Raw genomic sequence first — 19975 nt, forward strand, 5'->3', positions numbered from 1 at the left:
CCTTGAGATGTGCACAGTGATGGTGTAACTGGAGGAAGACAGATCTCCTGTCCCAGCTGAGCAAATTAATTATGAGCAGGAAACAATGGTGCATAACACAGCACAGGAAGACCTTGTAGCTGCTGTCTTTTTTGGCAGGTTGGGTGCTCCAGACGCTGTGGGAATGACAAAGAGCCAGATCAGAGTCCCAATGGGCACACATTCAAATGGCATCCCCGTGGGACTCAGGTGTCGGGATTGCCAAACAATGATTTTAAAAGTATTCTGATTACTTGATAGCAGCTATTAGGAAGAGGTAGTCGGGATGTCGGGATCATGAAGGGAACTTCAGGTGAGTGATGGAAACTAGAGGAGATGACTGAATTGAGAAAATGACAAACTACCCTAGAAATGAACACAACAAGGAACAGACTCACGAGCAGACCCCTGGGTGTCAGGAACTCAGGATAAATGACCCCATAAGAAATCACCTCACCCTGGTGGAGTGTGTTTTGCAAAACAACACAGAACAAAAGTGAAATAAGTCATGTGGTGGTGAGAGTGTGGAGAAACAGAGCCCTTCCTCTCTCTGTATGAGAAGGAAATAAGAATGAAACTATAATCTCTATTTTATATTTATGTAATGTTGCCATTCTATAATTTTGCCAATTCCACATGTACTATATTATATAGGAAGCTTATTTTACAATTAGGAAAAAAATGTGTTTATTTTTTTTCACGTTTAAAGCAAATAGACATACAATAACAAAACTGGTTTCTATAATCAGTGACACAGTAATAAGAAAGTGTGTTCTAGTCTTCCTGTCATCAATGAGTTATAACCAGAACCCATTTACTTTCAAGTAAAGACATGGAGTAAAGACCTAGTAAAGGATCAAATCGGTAAGTACTTACTGAATGCCTCATTCTGCCCCAAAAACTTATTGTGAGATCCTTACAGAGACCCTAAAGATACTAACTCAGGTGGTTTTGACAAGGACGGCCTGCTTGACCAAACCTCAGTCAGTCTCCCCTAGGCCCTCTTCTCAACCATGTTTTGATCTTGGGCTTCAGTGTCCATTCTTGTGACACCTACATTGCCCACTTTTAGCAAGAATCCTGTCTAGAGAGAATTGTCCCTCTGTGTTATCTGATCAGCTTGGCTTGTCTTTAGCAAGAATCCTGTCAAAATGTTTCACCAACAATCATTTTCCTTTGCAGTCTCCTTTTAGTAATTTTCATGCAATGACCCCTGAAACCTTCCACTCGCTTGCAAATTCTAACATTCATTGTTGTGTTCAAAATTGAGCCCAGTTCCATGTTAAGGTCCCTTGTCCCAGACTACAATAGTTCATGATTAAAATCTGTCATGTAGTAAACAGCATATTTGTTTTTCTTTTTGTTTTTAAATCCTGCAGGATCAAGCCATGCAGCTTCTAGGTGTACATCCAATAATAAAAACCAGGACTTGGAAGAGGTACTTGCACTGCCCTGTTCATTGCAGCAGTATTCTCTGCAGTGAATACATAAAAAACACCTCAGTGTCCACCAGTGGACCAGTGGGTGAATGGATGAGAATGTGCTGTGTAATCAGGGCTGAGCCTTACTCAGCCTTAAAACAGGAAATCCTACCATAATTCACAGTGTGGTTGAAACTAGGTGACATCATGCTCTGTGAAATAAAGCCATAATGGAAAGGCAAATATTGTATGATTCCACTTATACCATGAATTGAATTTCCAGCAGCATTTGAAGGCATTCAATAACTAGGTGTTGTAAAGAGTAACACCTAGTTACACTAGGTGTACACTAGGTGTAACACTGCAGGAGATGGGGGATCAGTGGATGATCTTCTGCCCTGGAGTCCCACACCAGTGGGAGAACCAAAGACAGAGGCTCCTAGAGGAGACAGCTGCTGTCAGGACAATGTCAGAACTGGTGATGGATGCTGCATGTTCAGAAAAGCCTGGAGGTGTTTGGTTCTGGGTGTTGAACTGTCCATCCCTCAGGGCCCTGATGAGAGTGAGGGCACCATCAGTCTGCACAGAGTACAGCTTGCCATCTGGGAAGAGGGATGAAGGCACAGAAAGGTCAGCCAGCCACTCTTGTCAATTGATTACACAGTCAAAAATTCACTCAAAGAGTCTTCCCTTCCTGTGGCTTTTGGATCAATATTTATATGAAATTGTCAGTCAGAATGATTCAGCTTTATTTTCACCATCAGCATGTGTGACTTTATGGACAAAGGACATAGTTCTAACCAGGAATGCAAGAGACTGGCTCATCAGAGGTAAATTTCAGAATCCTCCTTTCTACTATGTTTTATTCATTTTCATGGCTGCCCTTGACCTGAAAGAATGCTGTCACCTCATTCACATGAGATGGGTGTCACGTGGGCATGAAGTCACATGTTGTGGGGATCAGTGTGCAGAACTGGAAGGAGATACTCTCAGGTACACGGATGGTGGCATTAAGCAAGCCTGGCACCAACACTTGCCAGGACTCTTGTTCTTCTGTTGTGATTTTCCTTCTCATGTAGCAAGTTCAAGTTGTCTTATGTGACTTTCCTTGGCGATAGACTCACATAGTCACTAGCACAATGGGTTGACCAAATATTAATCTGTGTTTTTTTTTTTCCTGTAGGAGAGTTCTAGTAGTTCTTATTTTGCTTTATCTTCACGTAATATAATATTGTTTGATTTATGTGATATCTGTCATATTCAGCTCATGTTTTAAAAAGTTATCAGAATTGGTGAATTTTTATGTAGCCATTTTTATATTGAAGATGGAAAATATACAACAGCTTGGTATATAATGCTTCATTATATCAAGAAAGATAAAATCACAACTTACGTGCAAAAAATATTCTTTTAGTGTACGGAGGTGATGCTGTGAGAAATGAAACATACTACAAGTGGTTTGCAATGTTTTGTGGTGGAGATTTCTCACTAGATGATGCTCCATGGTCAGGTTAACCCTTTGAAATTGATGATGAAGAAAATGATACAACACATGATAACAACCAATGTTATATTATGGGTGGTAACCAACATACTCAAAATATACAAATCCATAAAGGCATTGGTGAAAATGAAAAGTGACTTTCTGGCCAGCACAGTGATTTGAAAATCAATCCATCACCTCTACTCAGCCATACAAAGTGAAATCTTTCCTTCTGTGACAATGTGGATGGACCTAGAGAGTATTATACTGAGTGAAGTAAGTCAGAGAAAGAAAAACAAATACAATGTGATCTCGATTATATGCAAAATCAAAAGAACAAAATAAATAAACCAGCAATATAAAAGCAGACACATAGACTCCAAAACCAGACTCGGGGGTTATAGGTGGGAGGATAGTTGGGAGCTTGGGAGAAAAAAAATTAAAGGTATTAAAAATTACAGACTGGAAGTTCAAGATTAAATATAGGGATGTAAAATACAGCACAGACGGTAAAGTCAATAATCGTGTAAAAAAACCTGAGTGGGGCCAGGTGGATAATTGATATATTAGGCCATCACATCAAAAATTGTATTAATGTCTGACCACTCTGCTGTAGGGTAGAAGCTCACATAAAGTGGAATATAGAATATCAACAGGAATTGAAAAGAAGTGAAGGAAAATCATCCCAAATTCCAGGGAGCCTAAGGCAAGGGTGTGGAACTGAGTGCAACAGGCAGGAGACATGGCTGAATCCCAGGATTGTGCTCACACGTTTCATGTTCACTGGGGAAATTCAGAATATCTTGTAGGTGTCTTAGCGACTACCTTTGATAACCTTGACCTAGTATCATTCACTTCTGGTTCATACCGGGGTTTCTGTTGTGTCACCTCTGCTCTTGATTTCACTCAGCATTTTTGTCAGGGGTAGGGGTTCACCTGGTTTATTAGACACAATAGAAGGAGATCAAGGGAAGGCCTGAACCTTTTAAGCATAAAAATAAATGATAGACTACATGAGTAGTAAACACTTAGATTCTCAAGCATTTTACAAACAAATTTTAAAAGTGCCCTTGTTCAAATAGTTTCTGAATTCCAAAATCTAGTATAACTATAATTATCAAAAATTTACATATTTTCATACAAATAATATCTACTTTGGTAGAAACAATAAAGGAAAGGCATATTAAATGCCCAATTCCTTCATTTCTGAAATTTTCTAAGATGCTGGTGAGTTTCCATGCTGTAGAGTTTTTGTTGTTGCTAATTTCTAACATTGGTCCATTTAGCACAGTTCAATTCACAGGGATATTCCACATGCAGAGTGCTTCATACTCTTCAGTTCAGAATAAATGACCTGTACATCTTGTGCAGGTGTTGACTCTCTGAGTGAGGTTCATCCCTGTCATCAGCCTCCTAGGGGTGAGGGCTTTGGACACTGCAGGGGCTGTTTTTGTGCTTTCAAGAGAGAACACCTGTCCATTGGATATCTGTGCACTGAGAGTCCATCACCGTTAACAGAGTGTGGCAAAACAATATGAACACATGTAGAGAATTTTAACACCCCTGGACACACTCTGTGCTCAACCTCTTCCCCATCTTCCCCCAATGGCTTGTTGACTGTGACATGAAGTGACTGCGGTGCACACAACACAATAATTTTTTTTTTTCAGTAAGGAGTTACTTTGATCCAAATGCCACACTGTACTTATTATATATTATATATAATCTTTCAGAAGTTTGAAAACATGGCATGGTTTGTTAAAATGATCAAACCTAACTGAAGCTTCAAACTGCCCTGGCCAATGCTCCTCCTGAGTGGTGTTAATGTCCATGCTGTCAAGCACACATTGGGCATTTTCTTGTGATGTGGTAACTGGGACGACCATGAATTCATGGATTTTACTTCCAGTGAATCCTGGATCTGGCTCCATGCTGATGTGGTAAATACTGAAATGGTTCATGGATTATATTCACTTCTAATGCTGTCTTCCTGACACATGTATTTAGAAGCCACCTATGATATTCCACCAGGAGAATTTGCCTGCAGAAGAAAACACCAGAGAAAAAGTGTCCTTGAACATCACTGGAAGGTAATCCATGCTGCACTTTTTTACAACAAATGTGGCAGCAAATCTCCAGGGAGTCAGCCCTTGCAGTCATGTTACACTACAATCCTAATACACCCTGGGCATGGTAACAGACTACTGTGGACTGGGTCATTGCCAAGAACAGACATGTGTTTCTCACAGATCTTCAGGTGGGGAATCCAAGAATAGATGCTGGCACATTTGATGTCTAGTAAGAACCCGCTTCCTAAACATCTGTTTGCTTGATGTTATGTCAGAGGCTGGACAGGGAAAGGGAGATTCCTCCGTCTTCTCTTATAAAGACCTTGATCCTGTTCATCAGAGCTGCACCCCAGGATGATCACTTGTCCCAAGGCCCCACATCCTAATGCCACCACATGGGACTCATGTTACTATTTGAGTTTTTGAGTGACACAAACACCAGCTCACAGTGATGACGAATGAATCAAATCACAATTCCACCCGAATGGAAGGCTACTCCAGTAGAGCTTGCCAGATGGAGGATCCCCATAATCCTGTGGAAGGTTGTCACCTTTGGGAGCAGATTGGGGACCAAAGTCCTTCAGAAAAAAATGAGGACCTTGTAGAGTAGACAGCTTTGACTCTAGACTTTGAAATATCATGTCACATAATTTACTATCAGTTTCCCTTATTTCTTAAAAAATAGCCATTATTGTCATTATTTAAGGATTAAATAGTTTTCTAATGATAATTGCAGGTAGATCTGTATTCTCACTTGGGTTTTCTAGGTTTTCGGTGTTACAAGTAGTCAGGCTCTAGTTTTTGATGTTTGATGCTGACATGTTAAAGTTCACTCCTCTCTCTCCTCTGGTGCACACATGGGGAATCTGAATTAAAAGTGAGGAATCTCCCTAGTTTGGTGCAGATGTGGGATAGAAAATACACAGACTCCTCCTGTGAGCAGGACCCTTTTTGATGATGTCATGGGTGAACAGCAAGAACTTGAAGCAGGCTCTTTACCTGACATGATCTAACCATCTCTGAGCAACTGAAAAGTCTGCTGTGCTCTCAACAGAGTCCTCAATGAATTGAGAAACTTTTATATAGTCCCTATGTGTGTGTGTGACATTATCACCATTCATGCCAAGGAATAGTTCAGGGTCCCTTTACCTCCAAATCATACCAATTCTTATTGGTGTCATGGGTATGGAGTCAACCACCATCACCACCAGTTTTAGTCCTGGGCATTGGATTCGTACACCTCTGGTGCCTGCTGTGCAGAATGTATGTACCCTGCAGCTGGTTGGCTTGGACTGTTAGCTAGGTGGGGCTGCTGCACTCTTGGGTTCTGCAAACTCTGTTTGGAATCAGCTGATGTAGGTCAGAGGGCTTCATGATTCACTGATCATTTGTTAGGAGAGCAGGAATCAAGTGCATGAGACTGACTTTGGAGCATGTGAGAATGTTTTCCTCTGATAACAGCAAGTGTCTGCAATTCATATACGTAAGAGGTCATCACAGAATCTTGAAGGAAGGGCAGCTTCCAGAGGGAAACTTCTGTGTGGAGAGTTAACCCCACACCTGCTAGGAAACAAGCCCTTAAACTGTATCTGCAGAGGCTCCAAAGCTTATCCCTGAACTCAGTGTGACCCGAATGTCCCCTGGTGTCCTCAGTGGCCTTTACACCCCAGCCCTCTTGTCTCCATTAGGAAGGTTTGTGTGTGGGCTCACCATGACTTCCCTTCACTGTGTCACTTATACAGCAATATAGGGATGTGTCTTTGCACTCAGTCTGTTCATTTGCAGGTAGAGCTTGTTCTTGGCATTGTCTCTGGAGATGGTGAATCAGCCCTTCACAGAGTTGGGGTAGTATGTTGTACCACAACTACTAATGTATGAGACCCACTCCAGCCCCTTCCCTGGAACCTGGAGGACACAGCTCACACTGTGGCTACTGACAGTGAATCCAGAGTCTGCACAAGAGAGTATCGGAGACCCACGATGCTGCACCAAGCCTCCACCAGGCTCCACCAGCTGCACCTCACCCTGGGCACCTGAAAACACAAAGATGCCAGATTAGGAAACTGTCACCCATCCACAATTCTATCAGTTACATCCACACACCTTACTCAGTGTCTCATTTTACACAAATTACCTTTTAAAATTGCACCAAGGGAAACCCATCTGAGCCCAAATTCCATGTTGAGTGGTCTGTGTTCTGTCCTGAGCAGGGACAGGGAACACCTGAGAATCCTCAGCTCAGATCCTGTCCTACAGCTGCAGGGTCAGGGCTGGGCTGCTTTTCATGAGCAGAGGGGCCCTATTTGCATGTCCTCCTACTATATAGGGGGCTCTTGGGCTGTAGAGTGACATGAAGGACATGGACCCAGAATGTCCCTTCTCCAAGGTTCATATCTGTTGAGAATCACTCCCCATATTTAAACTTATAATTTCTCCACTGACCCAGGAGCTCCAGGAGATGGGTACACAAGCTAGGAAAGTAAATTTTTTGTAAAGTAGAGGGATTTAAAATGAGAGTTGCCTTTGAAAGTCACTAGTAATGGACTCACCAAAAGTCCAACCCTTACGTGCAGAGGCAGAACAAAAAGTGCTAAAGATTCAACTTCAGAACATTGGAATTTCCATATGAACCTGTCTCTCCTACAAATCAATCAGAGTGTGAACTGAGTACAGAGTGTGTACCCAGAGTTCGTAAACCCAGTGTTGGAGGAGGTGGAGCACATGTGTGGATCATTGGGAGGCAGAAGTGTCAATTCTACAGAGAAGCAGAGCTTCCAGGTCATGTTCACTCAGTGGCCTTTGGTGGTGATTGTGCAGCAGCCTCAATGACTCATTCTTTTTTCTCTGTGGTAAAACCAGGTTCAAACACTCGGGAAAGAGAAGACACTCAGTCTTGACCAGATACGCTTTGTTGGCGATATAAGTAGTATTTTAAGAGTAACTAGTTTGAAGCATTAGTAATTTAATTGTGGAAAATGTGATGCAAACCACTAACAGAGTGTAACACAAACAAGTAAATTTATAATTGATATAAGGAGCGTAATTTTTCTTTATCCATTGATTACAGGATGGATAAATCATTAAATAGCCTCAATTCCTGGAGCTGTTGGATATAACTTTATATTAAACCTTTCTCAGTGGTGGTCCAGGCTGACACTCTCCAGCAAGGTCTGCATGTACATGGTCACGTGGCGAAGCTGTAATCAGGGAGCTGGAGGGGAGTAAGGTGGGCCCTGTGGTTCTTCGATGGTTAATTTCCAAAAAAAAAAAAATCTCCCTTGTCTATCACTGCCTCTATTCACGTCTGCATGAGACCACTGGAGTCTGCAACTGAAGTCATACCTTGTGGGCATCTAGTGAACTTGAACCAGATGCACTGAATGTGACAATGTGCAAAGTGGAAATAAGAACTCCACACATGGGGATGAAATACCATAGATGGTGATTGAACCTTGTTTCAGCTGAAACATTCACTCTCATCACCAGACTGCTCAGGAACAAATGTGTGTAGATGGCAGTGCCAGGTGTGTGACTGGTTCAGTTGTCATAGGAACATATTGCGGGTTGAACGTGGGACTTCCATTGCCAGCGGTATCTCCCCACTTCTCCGTGACAGGCGATGACATCAGTACAGCCCCACAGACAGGGACACTCCCAAAATTGTGATCTGAGATGAGTATCCTTCTTAGGATCTCTCCCTGAGGGAGAGCAGAAAAAAACACTATGATGCCATAGACTTTGCTGTGATCTGGAACATCTACCAACTTTCAGCTTTGCTGCCACAGTGTCATCTGCGTGATGCTTGATCAGAGACAAGAACATAGACATTACTCTTTGACATCCCTTTACTTACTTTTCCCCAAGAACAATTCCACTGTTAATAAATAAGGGAGCTTAGGACTTGGAACTTACTAGGAGACACTGCAGTTCAAATCCTCAAAGATGACCCTGACCAATGATTTCCAGTTCAAACTTTGATGAACTGCTGCATTCAGAGGATGAGGATGCTCTCAATGTGCCTCCTGAAAAATCAGAACAAACAGCATGGGTATTTTCAGGTGCAATTGCCATGTCTCTTCCTCAGAATGCATCTGAACCCCTAAAAACTTTCCCTGACTTTCTGATGTGACCGTCACAGCATCAGTCCTGGTCTCAAACCCGGACTCTGTGTGAGGAAGTCACGAGGCCCATCACTTTGTCAGCTCTTCAGCTCAGCCCATATTCCCCACTTCTTAGAGTTTGGGACACATTCAGGATGTGGGTCATCACAATGTGCCTCTTGCTCAGTAATACAGGTGCATGTCCTTGGCTCTCAGACTGCTCAGCTCCATGTAGGCTGTGCTTGAAGACATGTCTGTGGTCATGGTCAGTCTGCCATAGAACTTCTGTGTGACTTTGATTTCACTATCACAAGTGTCAGTGTTTTTCCCATTTACTGTATCCCTTGTCCTGGTGAAGTCAGTGGCTTATGAAGGTGCATCCAGAAGACTTGCATAAGATCTTCATTGCAGCCCCAGGCATCTTCACCTCAAGCCCAGACTATAGCACATGCACGTGGGCATGGGCACCTGTTGAGAGAACAGAGGAGTGGGATAAATATTCCATTGACTGCCCCTGGCCCCCTCCTCTACCTGGGCACTGATAAGATCTCCGTATCTGTATCCAGTGCCACCAGGACGAATGGTAACCAGCTCCAGTCCATGGTGAGACGCTGTGCCTTCAGGACCTCTGCAGGGGAGGGTACTGCTATGGATGGTGTTCCCAGGGCACACAAGGATCCACATGAACCTTAGTCTACCTCTTTTCATTTTCATATTCCTGAGGCAGAGTGTTACATAGCTGAAGACTTGACCCCACCTGAGAGAAGGGAGAAAACACAGGACCATGTTCAGTGGAAGACACAGGGTCCAAATTTCAATTAGTTTTGCAGAACATATTTTCTCTGTCAGGTTCCTGAACTCTGTGCAGATATAGCTTATCCCACCAAGTAACAAGTCTCCATAGGACATGGTCCTCATACTGAATCCACATTTGAGGGACATGGAGACAACGTGCATGAGTTCTGGATTTTAGTGCTAAATGTCTTATTCCTAGATCAGTGTGTCTTCAAAATGTTTCACCTAGTGAGTTACTAACCACCCCTGTCCCCAGATCCTTGCTATTCAGATATAAAGAAACCATAGAAATAGACCCATTGACTGCAGATCCCATGTGCATCAGGTGATAAATTCTCTGATGCCATAAGATGTTTACAAGCACCTCAGGTCCAACTCTTATTATAGTTGTTTTCATGAAAATAGGACACAGACCTTACAGGAAATCCCCCCAGCTTCCTCTGCACCTGTTCCTAAGGCAGAAGGTCTGAGGCCATAGGCCCCTCATGCCCACTGCTGTGCATCCTGTGTTCTGCAAGGGAGGGTCCCATATGGCTTCACAGGAAATGGGCATGCCAGTGTCTGTAGTCCAGAAATAAAGGCAGAGAACTGACTTAAGAGTACTCCCTCATGGACACCTTCTGGTTTGACATCTCTAGATGAAGAACTGGTGTTTCTAAACCCCAACAACTCTTCAGGGAATCACATAGACAGGGCTCTTTGAAGCCACCAGGGAGCACCTTCCTTGGAGCTTTCAGATGCATTGACTCAGCCAACTCCCCTGTCTCCTGAAGCTCTCAGGAACTTTGGGGGTTTCTGAAGTCCTCAGGTTCCTGTGCTTTCAGGTCCCGTCTGAGTATCCCTGCATTTGGTAGGAATCCCACTGCCCATTTCCTGCTCAATAAATCACATGCATACTGTAGTCATGTTTATAGTACTAAACCCAGATTTCCCCTCTCTGCACTTCCTAGCACATGCACAGGTCCCTATATTCAGAAGAACCTGGTGAGTGACCTGCTTTGGCAACAGACCAAAAGGAAACACGATTGATGTGAACAGTGGAGAGCACTCCCCCTTGTGGTTTTCCTGTTCTCCCTGCACCTGGAACCTGCAGAGTTCACAGTGTGAAGAGCTCTATTTTGTTCTAGGGAGGGTCGGATCTAGGGGTCCCATGTCCAGTCACTCTAGCCACATCTAACCCAACATTTGGGAGAGATCTCTTTGACCCACAGCCACAGGTCACCATTTGTAGAGAGTTCATCCAAGAGACGTTAAGGTAAGGCCATGGGGAACACTGGATGGGAATTTCCCTTGTAGCAGAAGCGAGAGTTGCTTAAAGAAGAGGTTGCACAGGAATTTGTCCCTGGCTGGTCAAAGCCCCTGTGGTACAGTGACCAGGTTGCTTTTCACTTCCTTCCTCAGAGTCCTGAGTATCCCATGCAGTTCAGCTCTTTGTCTTTGCACAGGGAGGGGTTTGTCTGAGACTGCACCCTCTTTCTAATAATCTCTAAGTCTCTCTCAAAGTGTAATACAGGGAGGTGTCTGTCTAAAGATTGATGATGCTCTGAATCATTCCTTTAGATGGAGCATCTGCCTTTCACAGAAACAACATAATGTGCCACCTGAGTTTAGATCCTTTCTAATAAGAGCTACTCACTCTAGCCTTATTCTGTTGAGTCTGCAATGTGGAGCCAGTATAAAGTCATTTCATGTAACTCTACAACATTTAGAGAAGAATCTCAGAGGCACTGGGGTGCAGGAAACTCTGCAAGGACACAGCCCAGACCTGGGTCCACCCCTGTGTAAAAATAAGGCTCATTCCTAGGTCTGAGAATGATGCTGACCCAACCCCACCTCCACACTCACAACATTCCTATCATCATGGGGTTGAGATGAATCTGGACCAGCAGAAGCAGATAAATACTCTGTGGGGAGTTCAGAATATGCTGTCCCACCCCAAGGAGGGAGAACAATCACGAAGTCCCTGGGTCAATTGAAATCTCTATAGCTAATGGCAGAAAGAAACTTCTACAAAGGTCTTCATGACAACCAAAGTCCCCAGAAGAAGCCCTGACTGATTCAGAGAGACATCCACAGTGAAGGTCTAGTGGAAACATGAGGGAGCTCCTGTTCCAGCTCAGTTAATTAATCATAAGAGCAAAGTAATGACCACAAGGCAGCACAAAAAGGACACTTGTGGTTACTGACCTTTCTGACAGCACTGGTTGTACTAGAAAGTATGGGAATGACAAAGAGCAAGACCAGTCCTAATGGATATACTTCCTAATGGCATTCCCATGGGACTCAGGTATTGAGATTGTCCAACACTGAATTTAAAACCACTCTCATTACTTCTTACAACCTAATAGGATATTGTGAAAAGACCCCGGAATCATAAGGGTAACTGAGGGTAAGTAATAGAAACCAAAAGAAAGAATCAAATAAAGACAATGGCAGCAACACTGACCCAGAAATGAATGAATCTGCCCACAGGCTCACAAACAGGTTCCCAGTCCTCAGGAACTCCAGATCAAAGCCCCAGTAGGAAATCACCTCACCTCTTGCAGGATGGCTACTGTTAAAGGGCAGAAAATGAAAGTGAAACAGGTCAAGTGTTGTTGAGTGTTTGGGGAAAGGGATCCCTTGCTCACTCTGGATGGTAAAATCAAAATTGTGCTGCCACATGGAAAACAGGATGTAGGTTCCACCTCCCCTCAACATTTGAAAATCCTGCATGATTGTGCCATGCACCTTCTATGTGTTTGTTCAACAATAAACACCAGGATTTGGAAGAGGCATTTGCACTGCCTTTTTCATTGCAACATGATTCACTGTGGTCAATAAATGAACCCACCTCAGTGTCCATCAGGGGGTGCATGGATGATACTCCCATAGTCAGGCTTAAAGCAGAGGAAATTCTGCAACAAATCACAATGTAGTTGAAAGTAGGTGATGCTATGTCTGTGGAATAAAGCTGCAATGGGAAGGCAAATATTGCATGAGTCCACTTATACTACCAATTTAAATTAATTTTATTCCAGAAGCATGTGAATGCACTCCAAGCCTGGGTGTGGTGAAAGGTGATGGTAGGAGATGGGGGATCAGTGGAGTGTCAGCTGCAGTCCTGTGCTGGTGGTAGAGACCCGAGAATGGAGGCAGCTGGAGGAGCCCACTGCTATCAGGACAATATCCGACCTGCTCATGAACATTGTGTATTCACAGGAGCCTGCAGGTGTTTGCTTCCATGTATGGTGCTGTCCATTCCCCAGGGTCCTGCTAACAATGGGAGAACTGTCAGTCTGCAAAGAGTACAGCTTCTCACCTGGGAAAGAGAGAAAGGAACAGAAAGCCCAGCCAATCACTGTTGTCCTGGGATTGCCTTGTGAACACCAGGGCATGAACCTTTGTGGTCTGTGAGCTCAGCTTCTTCCACTCTGAGTGACCACTGAGACCACCTGGGTCAATACCTGTATCAGCTGAATGTTATTTTCATTGGTGAGTAGAATTCCATTTGTGGACGTTCCCCAGCTCATTTATTTTAGTTTTTAAATGTTATTTATTTTAGAGAGAGGGGAAGGGAGTAAGAAAGAGAGGGAGAGGAACATTGTGTGAGAGAGCATGTCCCACTCTGGGCTCACTCCAACTCTCCCTCACTTTGTATGTAGCACAGTGATACACGGACATACCCTTGCGTCTCAGGCTGCTCAGCTCCATCAGTCAGCTGCTTTTCATATGTCCCCGATAGGAGCCCTGGCTCGTAATCCAAGCATGTGCCCTGACTGAGAATCAAACCCAGTGACCTTTCAGTTTGCAGTCTTGGGCTCAATCCACTGAGACACACCAGCCAGGGCCCCAGTTTGCTCATTTTAAAATACAAACAGTGCTTAGGGATGTTTGTAACTTCCAACACAAAGAAGCTGTAATATTTGCTTATACTTATGTAGGAACATAGAGTTTGTTGTTCGGGAGCAAACACGCTGGTCAGACTGATGAGATGCATGTAAATTATATATTTAATATCATAAGAAACTGATTTTTTTTGTCAAGAAAAGACACCAGGACACAGAGGGACTTGGTGAAAGAGAGGTCTTCAGTCGCTGCTGATGTGTTTCCTGCAAATGGACTGTGTTACATCCTTGCTTATTGTCTGCACTGAAAATCTGAGAAATCAGATTCCCAGTGAAGAAGGGAGACCTCTCCCTGGATTTAGGTAAGAAATTCCAGAGGAAATCTCCTCTCCAAAGAGGAACCCCACTCCTTCCTGCCCAGGCCCACAACTGCCCCTGCATTCTTATCTGTGGTCTGTGTAACTGAAGTGCCCCCTGAAAACCAACCCTTCTGTTTCCTGCAGGAAGGTTTGTATCTGGGCTCACTCTGACTCCCCCTCACTGTGCCACTTGCACAGTAATACACAGCCGTGTCCTCAGCTCTCAGGCTGCTCAGCTGCATGTAGGCTGTGCTGGTGTATGTATCTGCAGTTATGGTGACTCTGCCCTGGAACTTCTGGTTGTAAATTGTTTTACTATTTTCAGGATCAATCCTTGCCATCCACTCAAGCCCTTGTCCTTTGGCCTGTTGAACCCAGTGCATATATTCATCTGTGAAGGTGTAACCAGAAGTCTTACAACAGACCTTCACTGAGGTCCCAGGCTTCCTCACCTCAGACCCAGACTGCACCAGCTGTACCTCAGAGAGGACACCTGTGGAGAGGAGGAAGCAGTGGTTGGAAATCTCCTTTCACTCTTTCTGGGCTCTCCTCAGCCTAGAGTCTGGGGAACCCCTTACATGTAGCCACTGCCACCAGGAAGAAGGGTCTCCAGCTCCAGTCCATGGTGAGGGGCTCTGCTCTCTAGGATTGGCATATGGGACAGTGTGGCTGTGGGTGATGCTCTCAGGGTCCAGAGAGACTCATATTTAACATAGTCCACCTCTTCTAATTTGCATATTCATGAGGCAGGCCTTTTCATAGCTGAAGACTTGACTTCACCTGACAGAAGGAGGAGGGCACAAGGACCATGGGTGTCTGAGGCTCCATGTCTAATCAGTGTTGCAGGATATGTGTCCCCTGCTGGGTCCTTGAGCTCTGTGCTGACATAGCTCCTCACACTAACGAACAGGCCACCACAGTGTGCTCCTAATTGTGAGCCCATATTTAAGTGACAGAGAGAAAATCTGGACGAGTTCTGAACTTGAAACCTGAATGCCTTATTCCTTGATCAGTGTGTCTACAAAAGCTGAACCAAGTGAGTTAATACAACCATCCTTTCTCCCAGGTCCTTACAATTCAAGTATAAAGATAAAAAAAGTTGTAGAAATAACCTTTTAGTGTGGCTCTCATGTCTTATTGAATTTGGTAAATTCTCTGATAAAATAGGATATTTACAGTCAACTCATGTCTAACTCTTGTTTTAGATGGTATCATGAAAAAAGAAAGACCCAGGGCCTCACGTTGTTTCTCTCCCCCACTCCCTCTGCACTTGTTCTTGGGCAACAGCCCTGAGCTTGTGGGCCCTGCACAACCTCTAACGCCAATGTCAGGCCCTGCAGAGGTGGGTCCTTTCTGGTCTACAGTGAATGGACATCTCTGCATCGCTTGTCTAGAATTGAATTCAGAACCCTGACTTCAGGATGCTCCCTTAGAGACATTTTGTGCTCTTACATCTCTGGGTACAGAGAACTCACCTTACTAAACTCCAGTGACCCAATGGGGAGCCACCAAGCCTGGGGTCTATGAATCCATCAGCTAGCACCTGCACTGAAGCCACCAGATTCACTGACTAAGCCAATACCAGGAAGCTCAGAAGTCCTTGGGGAGTAAGGGGGGCCTCTCATGTCCTCAGGTTCCACTTCTTGAGGCCCTAATATCAATGCACATCTGCTGATCAGTAATTCACACATGCAAACACACACACAGTGATAATGTACACAGGATGAACACCAGGGCTCCCTTCTCCCCTGTTCCTAATCCATCATGAGGACCCCTACACTGACCTGATCCTAGTGAGTGACCTGCATTGACAATACAACAGAAGCATATGTGATCGGAGTGAAGAGTTGATAGTGACAGCTCTTGTGTGTTTCTCTCTTCCCAGTACCTGGAAACTACAGAGGCCACAGTGTGCTGGTACATCCTGGGAAAAGTCTGAGCCTTGAGTAGTCAGTGTAGCTAACACAGCTGATATATGAGGAGGGCCACACCTACTGACAGACCACAGTTCCCCATTGTCAGAGTTCAGAACCAAGAACTCAAGGGCAGGACAATGGGGAAACTGGACAGTCATCATCCCAGGGACACAATCATGTTCTGAGGCAGGAACAGGGGACCCAGACAAGTGGTCATGGCTGGTCAATTTCTTTGTTACACTGACTGGGTTGTTTGTCACTTTGCCCTGTGGACTGCTGAACACACCCTGCAGTTCAGCCCTTTTGGTTTGCACAGTGATGTGTGTGTCTGGACTCACACTGACTTTATTTATCTGAGTCTCACATAGTAATACAGAAAAGTGTCTATCTGAAGATTTTCAATCTTTCTAAAGGTATTAACAATCATACCTTTAGATAAAGAACTAGCTTACACAGATGCAGCATGTGTCATATGACTTTAGATTTCTTCTAATAACACCTATGCATTCTGTTTTTTTTTTTTTTTATTGAGCCCACAAAATACAGTTTGTATAAATTCTGTTAATGTAAAACTAACAGGAAAATCTTGGAGACCCCGGGGACAGGAACAGCTACAAGGACACAGCCCAGGCTTGGACACATCTCTACATAAGAATAAGGCTCAGTCATAGGTCAGAGAATTATGTGAGCCTAGCCCCAGCACCACACCCAAAACCTTCCTGCCATGATAAAGGTGGGATGCAACTGGACAAACATGATGACCCCACAACAAGGAGGGAACATGAGCAAAGGGTCACTGGAAAAATTGCATTCTGCAGATCCCATGGCAGAAACCAACCTCCAGAATTGCCTCCATGGAAACCAAAGACTCCACGGTGCCCCTTGCTAATTCACAGACATCCACAGTGAGGGTCTGGTGGGAGAAAGAGGGAACTCATGTTCCAGGTGAGTTAAATAATTGTAAGCATGAAAACATGACACCAGACACTACACAGCAGAACACCTGTAGCTACTGACAGTCTTACAGGTGTGGGTGCACCAGAAACTGCAGGAATAACAAACAGTAAGACCAGAGTCTTAAGGTATATACATTTGAGTGGCATTCCTGTGAGATTCAGGTATTGTTACTGTCAGACAATGATTTTAAAAATCTAATAATTTGTTACAATATTAATTATAAAGATAGGCAGACTTCATGGTCATACAGGTAACTGCAGGTGAGTGATGGGAACTGAAAGAAGGTATCACATGGACAAAATGCCCACAAGAAAGACCCAGAAATTAAGAAAACTATCAACAGGCTCACTGCAGACCCCAGTCACGAGGAATTCCAGATCAAAGCACCAGTTGGCAATCACCTCATGCCTGGCAAGGAGATTTTGTAAAAGAACAGAAAACAAACATAAAAAATATGGTGTTGGTGAGCATGTGAGGAAAGGGAGGCCTTGCACACTATGGATGGAAAAAACAGATTGTGCTGCCACGTGGGAAAGAGCATGTTGGTGTCTCCAAAAAAGAAAATGAAATCCTGCAGGTTTGAATCAGGAAGCTTCTAGAAGTTTGTTCAAATATTAAAAACCGGGAACTTCCAATGACATTTACATTGCCCTGTTCATTGCAAAATGAACTAAAATATCTCTATAGTCAAAAAGTAAAAAACCATCTCGGTGTCCATCAGTGTGTGAATGGATGGACATGTGTTATGCACTGATGGCAGGGTACTAGCCAGCCTTAAAACAGAGGAAATACTGCCATGAGGCATGACATAGTTGAAACTTGGTGACATCACCCTGTGTGGAATAAAGCCAGAGTGGAGATTCAAATAATGCATGATTCCACTTATATTATGAATATAACTTAGATTTAACTTCCAGGAGCATGTGGAGGAGCTTGTGGCCTGAATGTGGTGAAAGGTACTTGTAGGAGACCTGTGATCAGTGAAGTGTCAGCTACCCTGGAGGTTTTTGCCTGTGGAAAGACTCAAAGATGGAGACTCTGGCAGGAAACAGCAGCTGCCGTGACAATGTCAGAACTGATCGTGGATGCAGTGCATTCACGGTAGCCTGGGGGTGTGTACAGCCATCCATCCCTCAGGGCCCTGCTGAGAATGAGGGAACAGTCATTCTGCACAGGGTGCACATCCCCACTTGGGAATGAGAGAAAAGAGAAGAAAGCCCAGCCAAGACCCTGCTATCCTGAGGTGATCATGTGAACCCCAGGACATGCCCCTCTGTAGTCTCTGAGACTGGGTCCTTCCATCCTGAGTGATTTCTGAGACCCACATGCATGGATGTCTGTATCAGCTGATCAATATTTTCACTGCTGAGTAGAACTCCATTCTTGGATGCTTCCTAGCTTGCTTACTTTAAGAATAGAAGGGCACCAGCTGGTGTGACTCAGTGGATTGAGTGCTGGTCTGTGAAACAAAGGGTCACCTGTTCCATTTCCTGTCAGGGCATAGGCCTGGGTTGCTAGCTAGTTCCCCAGTAGGAGGGCAGAAAAGACAACCCCACATTAATGGTTCTCTCCTTCTTTTCGTCCCTCCCTTCTTCTCTCTAAAAATAAGTAAATAAATAAAATCTTTAAAGATTTTTTTTAATTAATAGAAGGCCCTTTTTTTGTAGTTTCCAACAAAATAAAGAAGCTAGAAATATTTGCATATATATTTTTATGAACAAAGAATTTGTTCTTTTGGAACAAACAATCCTAGCGGACTGCTGACATATATTTTAAGTATATATTTAATTTCATAAGTATATGTAATTCACATTATCATGAAAGACTAACAAGCACAGATGGACTTGGAGAGGAACACACCTCCAGTCACTGCTGACCTCTCATCTGCAAATGAACAGTATTACCTCCTCACATATTTTCTGCAGTGAGAATCCAAGAAATTAGTTTCACAGACAAGAGGGAAGAGAAGTCACTGGGTATAGTTGAAGGCTCTGAAAGAAAATCTCTGTTCCCAATAGGAAACTCCTTCCTTCTCTACCAGGTCCACGCCTACCCAAGGGATGTTCCATTGTTGGTAGGACCTGATCAGCTCCTGTATCCAGAGTTCCCCCTGGTGTCCCGGATTCTCCCTGCACCCCAGCCCTACAGTCTCCTGCAGAGAGGTTTGTGTCTGGGATCACACCACCTTCTCCTCTCTATATACCTCATAAAGTATCATATGGCTGTCTCTCTGGCACTTAACTGTTCAGTGTTAAATAAACTTGGCTCTCATATGTGTCCCTGGTGATGATGAGCCTGGATTTCAGCATTGGGTTGGAGTCTGTGCTCCCACCACTCCACATAGCATGGACCCATTCCAGCCCCTTGCCTGGAGCCTGGCAGTTCCAGTGCACACTGTATCTCATTAAAGAGAATTCATAGAGTGTGGACAAGGGAGAGGGTCTGCAAGGGCTTCACTAGTCCTGGGTCTGGCTCCTGCAGCTGAGGATGGGACAGGACTCCTGGGCACAAGGAGCAACATCCCTTGTCAGTCATGTGCAGTAACCACCATCCCATAGACTGATGTCTCACATATGAGACACTCACCCTGGGGGTTTTCACCAGGCACAGCAGGAGACCTACCTGTCTCATCTTGTAGAGTACAGCCCTGCCTTCCTCAGTGACCTGAGCCCCATGCAGGGAGAGAGCCATGAGGTCCCACAGCTGAGGGGGGATGTACCCTGGAGCTGGGAGAGAAATTTACATGTGAGGGTTGTATTCTCATGAGTGGGTAGGGGCCAGAACACCATCCCCCGTGGGTGTCTCTTCTCCTGACTGCATGCCCTGTGAGACCTGGACTGAGAGGACACTTTCATTGTGAGTCACATTGCAAACACCTTGAAGGATGGCCCCACATTTCTGTGTGTTACAGGAAATATGGAGTCTCATTGATTTTCATGATGGTAATAAAATTGATTAGCTTTATGTCAGTATGTTTTCAAAAATAAAATTGAAAAAATCCATGGCTGGGCAGATGATAATCACTCTTTT

General features: G+C 44.2%; 2 long non-coding RNA genes across 3 annotated transcripts in view; one reads left to right on the top strand and one right to left on the bottom strand.

Moving 5' to 3' along the window:
• The window catches only part of LOC118498350, a 22089-nt gene extending 15257 nt beyond the window's left edge, over window positions 1–6832 (bottom strand). The window contains exon 1 of the long non-coding RNA XR_004900850.1: window positions 6758–6832. This is a non-coding gene — a long non-coding RNA (uncharacterized LOC118498350). The remainder of the gene's footprint in view (window positions 1–6757) is intronic.
• Window positions 1–19497, top strand: part of LOC118498346 — a 25827-nt gene extending 6330 nt beyond the window's left edge. For both annotated transcript variants that reach the window (XR_004900846.1, XR_004900845.1), the window contains 3 exons: window positions 6762–6846; window positions 9450–9452; window positions 19487–19497. This is a non-coding gene — a long non-coding RNA (uncharacterized LOC118498346). The remainder of the gene's footprint in view (window positions 1–6761; window positions 6847–9449; window positions 9453–19486) is intronic.
• Window positions 19498–19975: the final 478 nt, after the last annotated feature.

The sequence above is a fragment of the Phyllostomus discolor genome, chromosome 15 (assembly GCF_004126475.2).
Source record: "Phyllostomus discolor isolate MPI-MPIP mPhyDis1 chromosome 15, mPhyDis1.pri.v3, whole genome shotgun sequence".
In the NCBI taxonomy this organism is placed as follows: domain Eukaryota; kingdom Metazoa; phylum Chordata; class Mammalia; order Chiroptera; family Phyllostomidae; genus Phyllostomus; species Phyllostomus discolor.